Source organism: Tupaia chinensis, unplaced genomic scaffold (assembly GCF_000334495.1).
Source record: "Tupaia chinensis unplaced genomic scaffold, TupChi_1.0 Scaffold000243_1, whole genome shotgun sequence".
Classification (NCBI taxonomy): Eukaryota; Metazoa; Chordata; class Mammalia; order Scandentia; family Tupaiidae; genus Tupaia; species Tupaia belangeri.
This window is the reverse complement of record NW_006159721.1, coordinates 1,262,982-1,277,398: the sequence shown is the minus strand read 5'-3', so window position 1 is coordinate 1,277,398 and position 14,417 is coordinate 1,262,982. Positions and strand designations below refer to the sequence as shown.

At 36.4% G+C, this 14,417-nt stretch overlaps 1 protein-coding gene across 2 annotated transcripts in view; it reads left to right on the top strand.

Moving 5' to 3' along the window:
* The first annotated feature begins 4,741 nt into the window (after positions 1-4,741).
* Positions 4,742-14,417, top strand: part of LOC102500410 (cysteinyl leukotriene receptor 1) — a 50,735-nt gene continuing 41,059 nt past the window's right edge. Inside the window, exon 1 of one of the 2 annotated variants that reach the window (XM_006148778.2) lies at positions 4,742-5,158. The gene's annotated coding sequence lies outside the window, so the exon portion shown is untranslated. Of the gene's footprint in view, positions 5,159-6,403; positions 6,527-14,417 lie in introns of those variants that run through there. The other variant, XM_027771972.1, reaches the window with a different exon arrangement.

Sequence of the window (14,417 nt, the reverse complement as noted above, 5' to 3'; positions counted from 1 at the left end):
TCCAAGATTACAACTAGTAAATGATGAAACAAAGATTCAGCCCAGATCCAGATCCATCTCCCGAGTTTAAACTATTAATGACTAGGACATACAATCTCTCAGAACATTGTCTCTTTTGCTATAATTTATCTCCTCTCAGAAAAAAAAAAAAAGGAAAAAAGAAAAAAGAAGGTCATAAAACGTACTTTATTTGTCTTGAAATTTTTGCCCAAAGCAAGTTCTGTTTGTAGTTATTGAAAACTACGCTATCTCAGCAAGAGACATGAAGCTACGAGATTAAAGACAAGGCCCCAAAATTAAATATTTAAATAAATTTCCCTTCTTGGCAAGAGTTAGCTGCTCTCTGTTGAGATAACGGAAATATGCCAAAGACAACTTGTAAGCAGGTCCCTGGGGGATTTCCCCTGATACTAGGAAATAACCATGAGTTTGTTTTTATAGCTATTTACAGTTCACAAGCACTTTCACATGAATTAGCTCACTTTGCTTCCCAGTGAAATGACGGGGTAGACAGAATTATCCCTTTAGTCTTATTATTACCAATGGGAAAATTGAGCATCAAAAAAACTTAAACAACCTCCTCTGTCCCAGGCCATACCAAAAGTTATGATGCCACAATAACCCTAGATCTTTGTTATGTTTTGTTTTCAGAGAGAGATTTTTGCTATAGGGTGCATGAGCTCAATGGACAGACAGAGACAGAGGGACAGAAAGCGAGAAATTGCCCCCCAGAGGGAACGGCTATACCACAATCCCTTCTTCTCCATTCTCCTCCCTAGAACTTGGGCATACACTCACAGACACCCAGAGTGAGTTTCAAGTCACCAGAATGTACCCAATCACAATTGACTACGTGGGAGTCCATCAACATGACCACTATGCCATCTGCTGGTCTCAACCCTAGGTCTTTAGACTCCAGCTTCAAGCCAAAAGAATGATTTTAGTTTATGTTCAGAGAGCTACAGGGGCCAAGCCAGTTTAGAAACGGTACTTCAAGAGTCCCTAAGCCTCACTTTTACATTATGCAGAGACAGAAAGATAGAGACAGAAAATTCACAAAAATATACAAATATACCTGGAAGATACTGCCATTGTGGTAAACTTACCTCCAGATATAAAGGTAGGCCCTTGCAAGTAGATCTTGCATGACAATAATTTCCAGCCCTGGGAATACAAAGCCCTACAGAATCTCATATTATCTCAAAGTTACCCAATTTCTCGCTCCATAAAATATTATTTACACAAAGTTATGCAATTGTTTGATTAAAAAAAGACTGGGTAGAAGAAAGTGGAGAAATAGGTAATGAAATAATTTTGTCTGTATAATACTTTATAGTTTATAAAGCCCTTTTTTTTTTTGAGAGGTTTTTTTTTTTTTTTTTTCACTATAGGGCACATGCGCTCACCAGACAGACAGAGAGAGACATAGAGACAGAAAGCGAGAAATCACCCCCCAGGGGGGATGGTCACGCCGCAATCCCTTCTCCTCCATTCTCCTCCCGGGATCTTGGGCACGCACGCACACGCGCCTGGCGTGAGTTTTAAGCCACTGGGTCCGGGATGCAAACCGCGGTCGACTATGTGGGAGTCCAGTGACATAGCCATTACGCTAACTGCTGGTTCCCTATAAAGCCCTTTTGTTAGTTAATTTGATTTTTAAATTTCGTGAAATAGAGCTAGTATTATTATAATTACGTTTTTCCGTTAAGAACTCTAAGATTCAGAATGACGGAATAACTTGTCTAAGAATGGCAAAAGAAATTCATCTTGAGAGTGCCTCAAGGTTTTTGAGAGAGCATCTTTGGGCTTAGTTTCCTCATGTATAATATGAGAAAGTTGGACTAGATTTATTACTCAACAATTACACAAGGCAACACTACGGCATGTATCATAAGTTTCCTTATGTGTCAAATGAAAAGTAGACATGAATTCTCTCCAGCTCCAGCATTCTATGGAGATAGACTCTCCAGGACTCTAGAATGTATGCAGAGTTGCAGAGAAAGCTGAAACATAGTCCAGGCTCTGTGTCTCCCACACCTGTCTTGTGAGGGGAAGTGGGATTGGGAATGGGAGGTTGACTCTATCATCTCAACATGTCCTCTATTTTCATCATGTGCCCACCTCTCCAGAAGGTTAAAATCATCACTACCCCAAACCCTCACTATATAATCCAGGATATGCTTTTCACATCTAATTACCCCCATCCATAGTGACCTCTCATCCTATCCACTTCTTTAAACACATCTAATAAGAGGACTCTCACCATGAACTACACTTAAAGGCAGGTCAGAGTTATGCTAGAAAGCTTCAAGTAGCAGATTTGAGGAGCTGCAGACTTCCTAGAACTCTTAAAATAATTCTTAGTAGTCTAGTCTTTAGTTATAGCATCACTTCCACTAGAAGTTTATAGCACATGAAGTCTCAAAAAATTGCCTTTCATTTTCCTTGGAAAAATATAAACTTGACATACTTTTAAGTGAATGTAGACAGTCTCTGTAACTAAGGAAAGGCTTGACTTTCACTGAAGATTTTCCCCTAATTCCTCCATCACTGGTTCTCTCTTGTAGCAAAATCTTAGGTGGGAGAAAGTACAGTCAATCCCAGTTCCTAGCAAGTGTCCTGACCATAGACACCCATAGATGCCCTCTCACCTCAGTTGCCAAAATGACCTACCAAACTCAGCCTATTTCCCTACCCACACCCATCTTCAGCTGAACTCAGGCACAAAAGCTGGATATGGGGAATTAAAGCTGGATTTTATTATAATTACTATACCTTCCACTTACATAATTTCTTTCCTCTTTATTGCCTTTTTATATATATTTTCTCTTTTGGTCCTCTCAAGAGGAAAAGGCAAGAACTGTACAAGTCCATGCAAAAGAGCTCCCTCATCCATGCTATCCAGACACCTACTCAACAACTTCAAAGCCTATACGTAGAGTCACCCACAGTCAGCATGCCTAAACTATGTTCATAGATTTACACTGCAATAGAAATAAATACATCAGAGGTAGAAATAAATATGCTTATTCATGATTGGAAACCCAGAAACTGAGTTATTTTCCCAACTTTAGCATTTGATTATATGACCTTGTACTTGTGATACTCTCTACCTCAAACCAGCTGTTAATTTTAACATCTGTTCTAAACCTATGCTGTTCAATGCAGTAGCTACATTCATAAGGGGCTATGCGATTAAGCACCTGAAATATGAATAAAAGGATCAAAGGTCATAATTTATTTTACTATACTGATTTACATTTATGCTTAAATAATCAACCATATATGATTATGGTTACTGCATTGGACAGCACATAAAAATATAGGGGGTGCTGGTTTAGAATGATCTCTACTATCTCTGCTAGTGGGCATGTAGAGCTTGATAACCAAGAATTGCTTTGTACCTGCAGAGTAGGCCCTGAGACAAGAAGTGGGAAAGTAGTGAGAGCCAGACTGATTTTTAATTTTCATTGTATTCAGGTTTCTGTAAATTGGAACTAAAAAGTGAATCAAGGTTATCCCAGTCTCTGTAAATGAGTGTATACATGCATATATAACTGGGCTATGGGTATAGTAACACTGTTTATTTCCCTTCCAAAGTATTATTAGTATCAAAAACACAGTTTCAGTCCTGGGAGGGAAACAAATATGACTTCTCTTGAGGTTGAATATATTCATATGTTCAGAGTACCTCTTTCTCTGTGACTTCAGTTTCTCATCTGTAATGTGAGAGGGTTGGGCCATGTTTATTTATTCAACAAACAAGGCAATGAGCTAACAGCTGGAGACAAAACAATAAATGACATATCATACCCTCAAAAGTTTAATTTAAGGGACCAGCAGTTAGCGTAATGGCTATGTCGCTGGACTCCCACGTAGTCGACTGTGGTTTGAGCCCTGGACCCAGTGGTTTAAACTCACGCCGGGCACATGTGCGTGTGTGCCCAAGATCCAGAGAGGAGAATGGAGGAGAAGGGATTGCGGCGTGGCCATCCCCTCTGGGGGGGTGATTTCTCACTTTCTATTTCTCTGTCTCTCTCTGTCTGGCGAGCGCACGTGCCCTATAGCAAAAACCTCTCTAAAAAAAGAAAAAATAAAGTTGAATTTAATATAAAGTGCAATGATTTGAAATGATTTTTCAAAGTCCTTTTCAGCTCTGAGTTCATATAATGAATCCTGTGACTCACCATTAATGTGTGAATGCTATATGACTGCAAATTCCTTATCCTTCTACCCAAGTGTTGCTTTATTAACAGATTCTCCATTCAAATACATGTTATCCCTCCTCTCCCTTAACATTCCCTCTTTATTAGTCTTCTGCACTGCAGTAAGAAAGTAAGAACCAAAAGAGTCTAGGAATATGGGGGGGGGGAGGGGGCTCACTTTTAATCCAACAGAGGCCATTTATTTTGGGGATTTTAGGAAGTCAAGCCCAAACTAAGGCACTCTTTTTTAAGGACATAAGGCACTACATAGGAAAAGGTTTTGTATTATAGAATGCTGATATAGCCACCAGTGTCATAGAGAGAGAAAGAAATGAAGAGAGGTGAAATTTACCTTGCTTACATCATGTTTCACATAACACCAGTTATATTAACATATTCTGGTAAGATTATCTTTCCCCGCCTACGAATAGTCTTACTGCCCACAATCATAAAAATCAGAGAGAACTAGGCTGGACAAAGTACACTCCTCCCTGTCTCCCATGTCAGAGCAGCTGATTTCCTGAGGATTCTATTGCTGGAGCTAGAATAAAAGCTCATTTATACACACGACCTGCAAGTCTTCAGTTTCTAGTCTTCCTATTGCCTCGTCTTTTCCCTCCCCCACTTCAGACGAAAAAAAGCCAAACTCTGGTGTGTTTTAAACAGTTTGAGGACTAATCTGAAAGAGGAAGAAGAATCTGTATATATTGGCTAGCAAATGTGCCCTGCTCTCTCCCCTCTTGTAAACAGCAATTCATCTTTTCAAGGAAACTTGCTTAAAAAGCAGGTACTCTGTGAATGGAGTGCTCTTTTAGGACCCTCCAGGGTATCCAGATTCATCTGCAGCTTGCTAACAAAGAGTTAGCACTGATAGGTCAGATTTTCTGAAGACAAAGCTTGCTTCTGAGAGCGAAAGCAAAAGGACCCTAAACTGTGATCCTTCAAGTTAGCAGGTAAGGAGATTTAGTGTTTGAATATTATGACTGGAACAATATGTACTAAAATTCTGCTAATGGAATATTTTAGAAAATTTCTGAGAGTTTGGGAATAATTAATCTGCCTTGCCTGCTTTAAATTATGCTGCTAATATGAATCCTTTCTGCTTTATTTCTTGACTAGAAATTTCAAAATCTAATCAGTCTGTCAACAAGCATTGCTCAGTGCTTCTGCTAGGAGTTCAATATGGCAAAACAGAGGGGACACACCCCAAACCTCTAGCACCTTACAATTAAGCCAAAAATGTAAGTCATATTTATGGCATTTCTAATGTGTGGAAGTTTCAATATGAAGAGAAAATATATGGTGACTACTAAGGGCAGACCAAAAGGTGAGGGTGAGCTGGCATTTTCACAAGGTAGTTTTGCATTCATTATTTCACTTGAACCTCTTAGCATCTTGTACTGTAGGACAGACTAAATGTTACTATAGCAGCTTCACAAATGAGGAAACAGAGAGGTTAAGAAATTTTCTTTAAAAACACTGCACACTAGAAATTGGCAGGTTCTGACTAGAAACTGCAGAAAGAAAATTCTCTCAACTATACATGAATATAAGGAAGCTGCATGATCTATTCTACAATTTTGACATATTTGACATAGGCTGGACTTATGCAAAGTTAACAGTTCATGCATTTTAATCAGAATCTTTGGCCAGGAGCATTTATTTACTTAGCAGCAAGAAAACTGTTTTCAAGAGTAAACAAAGGAGTTGGTAGCCTTCACCTCTTGAATTAAGCAGTTCTCTTTTCCCGTGTTCTGATTCCTACAGACAGATCACACCACCATACATCTAGCAGGAGATTATTTAACAAGAAAATGTAACTAAACCTGGATTTGCTTGTATATGATTGCAAGTATAAAAACATTTATATTTTTATAATAGAAAATACAATAAACTGCATTGTATTTTAATTGTATTTGTGAAATTTGTTTCTACACAATTTTAAGTTTATGGTATCTATTCCAACCAGTCTTAATCATTCAAAAATATTTTCTGTTGCTGTTTTACTATTAACGATCCAATTAGAACTAAAGCCACCCATGTTTAGATAGTAAATAACCTCAAGTATTATATTTACATTAATTCCCCATAACATTCATCTATAACAAAAACTGCTCCTTGATTTCTATAAATATTGACTACATTAACCAATCAGTTTCTGAAAACAAATGAATCCTTTCTGCTTTATTTCTTGACTAGAAATTTCAAAATCTAATCAGTCTGTCAACAAGCATTGCTCAGTGCTTCTGCTAGGAGTTCAATATGGCAAAACAGAGGGGACACACCCCAAACCTCTAGCACCTTACAATTAAGCCAAAAATGTAAGTCATATTTATGGCATTTCTAATGTGTGGAAGTTTCAATATGAAGAGAAAATATATGGTGACTACTAAGGGCAGACCAAAAGGTGAGGGTGAGCTGGCATTTTCACAAGGTAGTTTTGCATTCATTATTTCACTTGAACCTCTTAGCATCTTGTACTGTAGGACAGACTAAATGTTACTATAGCAGCTTCACAAATGAGGAAACAGAGAGGTTAAGAAATTTTCTTTAAAAACACTGCACACTAGAAATTGGCAGGTTCTGACTAGAAACTGCAGAAAGAAAATTCTCTCAACTATACATGAATATAAGGAAGCTGCATGATCTATTCTACAATTTTGACATATTTGACATAGGCTGGACTTATGCAAAGTTAACAGTTCATGCATTTTAATCAGAATCTTTGGCCAGGAGCATTTATTTACTTAGCAGCAAGAAAACTGTTTTCAAGAGTAAACAAAGGAGTTGGTAGCCTTCACCTCTTGAATTAAGCAGTTCTCTTTTCCCGTGTTCTGATTCCTACAGACAGATCACACCACCATACATCTAGCAGGAGATTATTTAACAAGAAAATGTAACTAAACCTGGATGAGCTTGTATATGATTGCAAGTATAAAAACATTTATATTTTTATAATAGAAAATACAATAAACTGCATTGTATTTTAATTGTATTTGTGAAATTTGTTTCTACACAATTTTAAGTTTATGGTATCTATTCCAACCAGTCTTAATCATTCAAAAATATTTTCTGTTGCTGTTTTACTATTAACGATCCAATTAGAACTAAAGCCACCCATGTTTAGATAGTAAATAACATTAAGTATTATATTTACATTAATTCCCCATAACATTCATCTATAACAAAAACTGCTCCTTGATTTCTATAAATATTGACTACATTAACCAATCAGTTTCTGAAAACAAAATGTCAGCCTGGGAGCCAGTGAGCCCAAACAGAATAGTAGGTTAAGGAAAGTTCACACATTGAGTCTAAGCTGAATCTAGCATGTCAGTGCCTTTCTAACTCAGAGTGATCAGTTCTCATTTTCCACTACTTTGTCTTCCCTACCCTTAATCAAATTTTTGTTGCATTTAGGAATTATTTGTCTGGGATAAAAGCAAGATTCTTCTATAGTACAGAAAATTAAATATTGCCCATGCAGTATCATTGGTTGATAATAATGGATATTAAAAGAAAGGCACTGATTCTTAAGGTACATACACAACCTTTTGGAGTCAATACCATGAAGAGTAACTATCATATTCTCCCAAAAAACATAACTCTGTTTACACCTCCACTTTAATCTGTCTAGTTATTTCTCATATATAACTCTGTATAGACCTCCACTTTAATCTGTCTAGTTATTTCTCATGTTCCTATTGAAATATCTCAAAATTTTTGTAAACCAGTTAAACAAGTGTTGATCTAGTTCAATATGGTATATGGCAAAAAATAAGTTAAGGTATATGGCAAAAAATAAGTTAATGCTTGGGGAACTTAGAGTGTTGATGGGGATATAAGACCTATAGAATAGGGCTAGTCTGTGACCTGGTGGTTAAGTGAGCTGAAACTCACATGGTGACTGTGAGTTTAGGTCTCAGACCCAAAATGAGATAGACCTAAAAGAATATCTACTATTTGAGATGCTAAGCAAATTTGCCATGTACATAGTATGTGGTCAATACATGTTGTTAAAATTCAATTCTGGCCACAGAAATGTGTCAGGAATATATTGTGTCAGGAGTGAGCTTGGCATCTTCAGGGTGCACCAGGGAGCCTGATCTGCCTAGGATAAAAGGACTGAGTCACAGAGTAATAGAAAATAGATTTAAATCAAAATTTAAGGCTAGGTTGTTAGATATTGAATTCCAGGAATTTTCTAATGACAAAATTAGCAAACTTTGAATAAAGGAGGACATGAAAGAAGAACATTTTGAGTTCATGAATCTGGCAGAACGTTCATTTTATTACATTTGGGGAAACCTGGAGATAGAGAGATCACTCAAAGGATAGAAGTTAATTAGGCTCTAGGCTAGGTTGATGACAATGGAAATGAAATGAAAAGGAACACAAGAGGCATTCAAAAAAATAGATGGAAGTGGTGAATAATAAGATAAAGACAATGTAGGAGAGGAATAAGTCAGAGATGTCTCTGAAATTGTGAACTTGGTAAATCTGTGTTAGTACTATTTATAGCAATAGATAACTTGGAGATAGAAGTGGATTGTTGAGTATGATGAGTTCTGGTTTTGACCTATTGAGTTTGAGGCGATGACTAGAATTTCAAGGAAAAATGCTTGATAGAACGGTTGGAAAATAATGGCCATGAATGGGAGTTACAGCTAATAAATGGAGGCCAAGGATAAATCTGGAAAATGTGATAAACCAAAAACATAAAATATCTTGGCTTAGAGAAAACAAATCAAAGAGAAGACCATGGACCAAAACTTAGACAGTGCCTATACTTTTGGAGAAGAGGAAGATGAGGGTCCAGAGAAATGACAGCCATAGAAATATAATCTCAAGAAGACAGTATTGTAAATTAGTACAACCATTCTGGAAAACAGTATGGAGGCTCCTCACAAAACTAAAAATATGAGGGTACTTTAAAAAGATGATGGAAGTGGTCAGCAGGTGGCATAGTAGTTAAGGTGCTATATTCTCACATGTCTTGGACCCAGTATCTTGTAACTCACTGGGCACATGTTTGTGTTTCCCTGGGGGTGATTTCTCGCTTTTTGTCTTTTTGTCTCTTTCTGTCTCTCTGGAAAGCACATGCACCCCATAGAAAAAAATCTCTCAAAAAAAAAGTTGATAGAAAAATGGAGTTAAAGTTTAAGTTTATTTGGTGCCAAATGAATAAAATCCATATTTTTGTCATAATATATATTTCCGTGAATTTTTTGAAGACTACTCATAGAATTACCTTCAGTATACACCCAAAGGAATTAAAATCAGCATGCTAAAGATCTATCTACACTCTCATGTTTATTGCAACATTATTAACAATAGCCAAGATTTTAAGTGTCCATCAACAGATAACTTTTTTTAGATGTGGCGTACATATGCAACAGAATACTATTCAGTCTAAAAAAAACAAAAAACAAAAAACAAAAACAGGAAATTATTCTTTCATTTGTGATAACATGGATATAAACCTGGATAACACTATGTTAGGTGAAATAAGACAGAGAGACAAATGTTATATGAACTCATACATATAATCAAAATCAGTTGAACCTATAGAAGTAGAGGGTAGAATGGGAGTTACCAGAGGCTAAGAAGTAGGAGTGAATGGGAGAAAATGAAGTTGGTCAAGGAATACAAAGTTTCAGTTAGACCGGAGGAATAACTTCTGACATTCCATCGTACAGCTCAGTGACTATAGATAATGATACTGGACTGTATAAATGATATTGAACTGCATATTTCAATACAGCTAAAAGAAGGAATTTTAAATGTTCTCACCACAAACAAGTGATAAATATTTGAGATGATGGATATGCTTATAGTCCTGATTTATCATTCTATAATGTATACATTTACTGAAAAATCACATTGTACCCCCTCAATATATACAATTATTATTTGTCAACTAAAAATGTTTTAAAACTTTACAAAATAATATTTTTTTTCCTCAAAAGATACCAGGAGGGCCAGCATAAGTGGGGTGGTTAAGGTGGCTAGATGACTGACTATGCAGTTCAAGTCCTGGACATGATGGCTTGGAAAACATGTCAGGAGTGTGCGCATGCATGGCCAAAATCCAGTTTCATCAAGGCCATTCCCACTGGAGGATGCACTCACTCTCTCTCTCTCTCTCTTTTTTTCTCTCTCTCCCACATGAATGTGATCCTCAACATCTCTGTTGTCTTTTTGTGACTCACATTACCCTTCAGGTCTGGTCTTATACATCATTTTAACCTGATTACATAAAATAAGACATTTATGACACAGCAGAATACTATACAAGGGACACACTGTATCATTACCTCTGAATGCCATGATCCTTTTGGGCTTGACACTGCCCTACATTTAGATTCTAACTCTGCAACAGAGTTATCCAAATTGATGAGTATGATATTTTCACCTTAAGGAGAATAAGTTGCTGCATAAGAACCATTTGAGAGCTATGATAAATACAGTATCTGCTCCCCCATAGCTTTTAATACCTGTATGAGTGCTAAGTGTATCATTAGAAATACCAAGTAAGAAAGTTACTTATTGTAATGGTAAGGCCACAGTGATCACAGGAGAATCTTTCTTCCCCCTTCCCCAAAATCTTTTATTACCATGGAAGAAAGTCACTAAGATCATTAGTACAAGTCTAGTTGTTCATAAATTAAATTCTCATGGAGGATGAGCAACTTCACTCCAGTCAATTAATCAATCACACAATGAACATTTATTACACATTTTTTTATATGTAGAACCATGCAATAAGGTAGGCTTTCGAGAGGTCATACAACTTACAATTTTTTTAAAAAGGCTAGTTTTTCCTTCTCTTGTCCTAGGAAACTTTACAATCTACCAAAGAAGATAAGATTTCTACATGATAAAAGGTAGTAAAATACTGTCATATTATTGGTACCTATAATAAACATAAGATCAAAGAGAAAGATGAGTATGAAGTGAGGTAATCAAAGTAAGTGTCAGGAAATAAGACCTGAACTGAACTTAGAATGAGTAGGAAAAAGAATAATAAAAATTTACATTTGTAGAGTGCTATACAGTTAACATTTATCATTTGATGATTCTCTTATTTATTCAGTAAACATTAGTGAGCACTTGCTGTATCAAAAGATTGATACAAGATTGTCCCTAATCTTCCTGACTTCAGACTTATAGGATGAAAAGCAGAGCCCCACTGAGCTGTGCCTTCATAAAATTAAATTTCTTGCATTTCGTGGCTGCTCAGCAGAAGTGGAGGAAGTATCTGCCCTGAGTCCCAGCCTCCCCCACTTCCTCTTTGGTTTTGGTCCTGTCCTCGTCGTCATTCCACCCCTATTGGCAGTCCTCCAACACATGCAGATCATCCGGTGCACGCTAGCATTTACTAGAAAGGTAAAGGAAGTCTCAGGGACGCATTTATCTTCATAGAATCATAAAACTACATCTACACACTGATGTAATCTTTCAGGCTCTTTTCAGGTTCAACCATGCTGGGAAGATTCATTTTGTATGTTGTGGAGATATATAGTGATTAAATGTAAAAATAAATTAAAAATAAGAAAAAAATTAATCAGTACTCAGACCCTATAGTCAAGTACATCCTTATGTTTTCGATTATCATCAGTCTCTGAGTTAGGCCAATTTTGAACTCCGCTCCAGCCCCACAAGGTCACTAGGCACTATTTTTCTTGATGTTTTTGCCTTCCCTTCCTGCCTAAACGTGTGGCTTTGGTCTGCCCCACCCCTTTTCCTTTCTTCTCCAGTGATTTGTAAAGTGCCTGTGAGTCATGGTCTCCCACACTCTTTTTGATTTTTCAGGTTTTTTTTATTTTTAGACTCTACTCTCCTAGAAGCATCCACGTTTCACTTATGCTTTACACCATTATTTAGACTCCTGCTCTCTAGCACCTGCGTTTCCACCCTAAAAACATGTTCTCCCTCAAGAATTAAACATCCATCCTGGGGAGTTAAATACTCTTTTACTCAAAAGCACTTAAAACCATAGTTACTTTTCCAAAATTGCTCAATTATGAGAGGGAAAAAATAAAAATAAAAATAAATAAAGCACACTCGCTACTATTAATAGGCTCAGTGTCTAAATGGGCACATCAGACATATAAGCAAAAGAAGTAATTACAACATTGTGAGAAGGAAGGACATGCAGGTGGGAGCATTCATAGAAAATGAACAATTTCAACCTGAATCATAAAATATAAGTAGAAATTTGCCAGGTTCATCTTTTGGACTGTATAAGGGTAAAGGAGGATGCATAGTTCAGGTATCTTCACATAGCCAAGGAATGATGAAATAAGGACCCTAAACTAAGTTGGTAGGAGAGAAATGGTCAGGAAGTATTTCAAAATAAGAATCAACAAAACTTGACAAGAGATAAGATAAGGGTAGGGTGCAGTCAAAGATAACTGCCAGGTTCTATGCCTGAGTGACTGCAGGACTGTTGGTGTCAATGAAAAAAAAAAAAAAAAAAAAAAAAAAAAAAAAAAACCAGAATAGTCAGTTGGGGAATTTGAGAAAGAAAGATAAATTTGTCTTTAAACATGTTGAAAGTAAGAAAAAGGCAAATGATCTAAATTGAGCAATCTAATAGGTAGCTGAAAATGGGAGACTAAAGTAGTTTGTGGCTGAAAGAGATTTAAAGCATCCACATGAATGTGACTTTTTTTTTGAGAGATTTTTACTATAAGGTATGTACATTCACCAGAGAGACAGAGAGACAGAAAGCGAAAAATCACCTCCCAGCAAGGATGGCCATGCCACATTCCCTTCTCCTCCGTTCTCCTCTTGGGATCTTGGGCATTCATGCACACATGCCTAGTATGAGTTTTAAGTCGCCGAGTTCAGGACCTGAACCACAGTCTACCATGTGGGAGTCCAGTGACATAACCTTATGCCATCTGCTCGTCCCAGAATATGACTTTTTAAACCATAAAAGTTGATAAATACTCCTCGGGAAAGAAAGAAACAAAGATCTTTAGACCAAACATTGGTATTATACAAATTTTGACTACACTGGTGAGTTCAATGAACTGTCTGGAAATATGTCATTCATGAAGGCATACCAAAAGGAAGAATGATGGTAGGAGTATCAGAGTGGTAGAAGAACTGGTCTGATAGTCTAATGTCTGAATTCTAGTTCAAGTGTTGAAACTTGTATATGTTCTCTCTCTCTCTCGTTATTTTTTTTCTATTTCTTTTTTAGTTTATTTCTTATTTCTATCTAATCACTGTATATCTTTACATTGTACGATATGGTTTGTCCCAGCATGAATACAGTGCACATTAGTCAAACCAAGACATTACCATATTGGCTATGTGCTCTTGAGCAAGTCATTACCACTCCATTTCCATTCTCAGGATTCAGATTTTTCACATGTGTAAGTCTGTAGGAACAAAACCTCAAAAATCTCTTCTGGCTCAAACTGGGATGATTACTGGAGCAACAAAAAGGACACATTCTACTGCCATGAATCAGTAATATATTTTTCTTTAAAATGCTTCAGGACGTTGATCTTTGCAAAGATTTTTTTTTAATAAAACATCAAAGCAAAATAAACAATGAAAGCAGAAATAGATAAATGGGACTATATCAAGCTAAACAACTTCTGCACAACAAAAGAAGCAATCAACAGAGAGAGGAGACAACCTCCATAATGGGAGAAAATGTTTCCAAACTACTTATCCAACAAGGGATTAATACCCAGAATATATAAGAAACACATGTACTTCAACAGCAATAAAATAAATTATCTGATTTTAAAATGGGCAAATAATCTGAATTAGCATTTCTTAAGACATACAAATAGCCAACAAATATATAAGAAATATTCAACATCACTAATTATCAAGGAAATGCAAATAAAAACCACAATGAGTTATCATCTCACTCCATCTAGAATGGCTATTATCAAAAAGACAAAAAAATAACAAATACTGGTGACTATGCAACAAAAAAGGAAGGGAGCACCTAAACTGTTGATGGGAACATAAATTAGTACAGTCATTATGGAAAACTGTATGGGTTCCTCAAAAACCTAAAATTAGGATTGCCAATAATCAAGCATTTCAGCTATTAAATATATACTCAAAAGAAAGGAAATCAGTATGTCAAAAAGATATCTGCATTCTCATGTTTACTATAACACTGTTCACAAGAACCAAGGTATGAAATCAACCTATGTGTTCATCAATAGATAAATT